This window comes from Schistocerca gregaria, unplaced genomic scaffold (genome assembly GCF_023897955.1).
Source record: "Schistocerca gregaria isolate iqSchGreg1 unplaced genomic scaffold, iqSchGreg1.2 ptg000626l, whole genome shotgun sequence".
NCBI classification, from domain to species: domain Eukaryota; kingdom Metazoa; phylum Arthropoda; class Insecta; order Orthoptera; family Acrididae; genus Schistocerca; species Schistocerca gregaria.
Window position 1 is genome coordinate 172,501 of NW_026062013.1, and position 2,500 is coordinate 175,000.

The following is a 2,500-nucleotide window of genomic DNA, read 5'->3' on the forward strand; positions in this document are numbered from 1 at the left end:
TTGGTCGGGTTCGAGAGAGGCGCAATCGCCCGGAGATAGGCGAGTAGACGCTTTCAGTGCGAACACCCGTGCTCCCAACTGAGCTTGCCGCTGCCGACAGAGGCCCGGGAGCGTGCTGTCGTGGCATTGCCGGCGGGAAACAACACGCGCCACCTACGGTGACCGGCAGCTCCAACGCCAGCGCCACAGAAGGGCAAAGCCCCACTTGGGTGCAGAAGCGAACTCTCCCAGCACAGCGCACGCGCCAACACGTCCGCAGAGCTGCGATACAAACCACCTGCGAGAACCGCTGGGGGCGACCGAGCAGCAGACGGCGTCGCGACGCCGAGTGCCGGGCGGCGGCGCATCCTCAACGCACACAGTCCGCAATCGGACCAGCACACTGCAGATGTCCACCGCGCTTCGCACCGGGCTCGGCAGAACCCACTTTGGCCGCCTGGCGCCGCGCGCAGGGTGCGCCGGCGCATAGCTGGGACGCCAGCCGGGCCCGTCGGCCGGCGCTCCTGCCACTGGGCGCCCCCCACCAGCCGGCTGTAGTGCGTGCGCTCACGCAGCGCGCGGCCAGCACGCCGGGCGGCCCCCCCTCACCGGCCGGGGACTGTCCCGCCAAGCCACAGCCTCGTATCGCTTCATACCCACATGGCCAACTCAGGTTCGGGGGCATGGCGGGTACCGCCGAAACAACCGGTTCACAGATGTACCGATCGTCGCTATCACCGATGCACCTGCAGCGCGAACAACCGCTCAACAACTGATTTCCAGTTCATTTGCGGATCTTTGGCAGCAAACGTATACGTCAATCTACATTTGCGAAATCTACGATTCTGGCATGCCTGCATGTTATGTGTCACGACACGCTACATCAGCCCACATACACACTGCGGCATGTACACGAGAGAACACGTGGAAGATGGTCCGCGCACGTGTGCAATGTCCCTTGCGCGGTCGACTGTCAACCGGCCTCTGTAGCATGTCGCAGATGTGGAACGCGGTCCACCGTGCTATCATGTTGTGTGGGGCAATACGATTAAATAGGAAAACCCTCGTCGCTACATCAACAGACGGCTCACGCTGATTCCCGGCAGAGGGAGGAGGGGGGGGGGGGGGGGCCAACATGCAATACTTTCGTCCGTACCTACTTACCACATGTCTGTACGGCGTACAACAGTGCAATCTCGCTGTAATGGGGAGACGAGACAAGTAGCATCGTGCACAACATATGGCCCTTATGATTCGCCATTGTAGGGCGCAGCCGGTGTACGGTCAAGCATGTGCCACATTATGTCACTCAGTACGTAACGACGGATGATCAGTGTGGGTTACGCGTACATCAGCGGACAGTCCACACAGGCCGTACCACAACGTACACTGACTGCATCGACAACCGAATGCAACTGAACAGCTGCAAGGCTCATTTCACAAACAAACGCCTGACCGACCAGCTTGGAAGGGCAGGAGGGGAGGGCGATATTCGTTCTGTAGCGGTACACCCTTCCAGTGGTTAGCGGGACTGTGTAGAAAGTACGCAACACTCGAAAGACCTTTATGTGAGGGTACGCACCATGGCATCAAGAAATACACATGACACCAGAGGATCCAAGCAGTGAACTATGTTCAGAGGGTTGCTGTTAGGCAAAGCTACATTCCTGTGACGTTACATGTGACAGTTAAGGTGCAGTGTAAGTTAGGTTAAGGTGCAGTGTAAGTTAGGTTAAGGTGCAGTGTAAGTTAGGTTAAGGTGCAGTGTAAGTTAGGTTAAGGTGCAGTGTAAGTTAGGTTAAGGTGCAGTGTAAGTTAGGTTAAGGTGCAGTGTAAGTTAGGTTAAGGTGCAGTGTAAGTTAGGTTAAGGTGCAGTGTAAGTTAGGTTAAGGTGCAGTGTAAGTTAGGTTAAGGTGCAGTGTAAGTTAGGTTAAGGTGCAGTGTAAGTTAGGTTAAGGTGCAGTGTAAGTTAGGTTAAGGTGCAGTGTAACTTAGGTTAAGGTGCAGTGTAACTTAGGTTAAGGTGCAGTGTAACTTAGGTTAAGGTGCAGTGTAACTTAGGTTAAGGTGCAGTGTAACTTAGGTTAAGGTGCAGTGTAACTTAGGTTAAGGTGCAGTGTAACTTAGGTTAAGGTGCAGTGTAAGTTAGGTTAAGGTGCAGTGTAACTTAGGTTAAGGTGCAGTGTAACTTAGGTTAAGGTGCAGTGTAAGTTAGGTTAAGGTGCAGTGTAAGTTAGGTTAAGGTGCAGCGTAACTTAGGTTAAGGTGCAGCGTAACTTAGGTTAAGGTGCAGCGTAACTTAGGTTAAGGTGCAGCGTAACTTAGGTTAAGGTGCAGCGTAACTTAGGTTAAGGTGCAGCGTAACTTAGGTTAAGGTGCAGCGTAACTTAGGTTAAGGTGCAGCGTAACTTAGGTTAAGGTGCAGCGTAACTTAGGTTAAGGTGCAGCGTGGGTTAGGTTAGGGGCCAACGTGGGTTAGGTTAGGGGCCAACGTGGGTTAGGTTAGGGGCCAACGTGGGTT